Raw genomic sequence first — 643 nt, forward strand, 5'->3', positions numbered from 1 at the left:
ATTTGTCAGTGCCAGGTTTAGGAATCGGTACTATCGTGCTGCAAGTCCAGTCCCGTGGTACATATCCCAGGTTGTAGCAGAGATTATACAGCTGGAGGAGGGGGTTACCAGGTACGTCCAGGAGTACTCGGAGGACGGCGTAGGTGATACCATCATCGCCAGGAGCTGTCGCCTTACCCTTGGCGAGGGCTCTTCGCAGCTCTTGTTCGGTTATCTCCTCATCTTCTTCTTCGGTCTTCAGCAAGGCAGAGGCAAGTCGGAGTGCACGATAGTTTTTGTGGGTGGAGAGAGCGTCGTGTATGTATGGTGGGAGGTTGCTGGTTCGTGCCTGTGCTGACCAGGCATCAACAAGGTCTTGTGCAAACTGTGTAGGACTATGATGGAGGGCACTGTGATGTTTTTTCTTTATCACCTTGTTGATGAGGTGCCACATGGTGCCAATACTCGTTTGATGGTTAATGCTGTCCGTTAGTTTTTTCCAGGAATCCGTTTGAACACAACGCTGTAGAGCAACTAAGTCATCTCTTGATAGTTGATACTGGTGTAGAGTTTCTGGACTTGGTCTTTTCTGAAAGGCAAAGCCATCCTCCATCGCTTTCCTCTCCGCCTGAACGATGTGGTTGTCTAGTGTCCAAGTGTGTGT

The sequence above is a fragment of the Oratosquilla oratoria genome, chromosome 40 (genome assembly GCF_046742065.1).
Source record: "Oratosquilla oratoria isolate Oo_2021 chromosome 40, ASM4674206v1, whole genome shotgun sequence".
Classification (NCBI taxonomy): Eukaryota; Metazoa; Arthropoda; class Malacostraca; order Stomatopoda; family Squillidae; genus Oratosquilla; species Oratosquilla oratoria.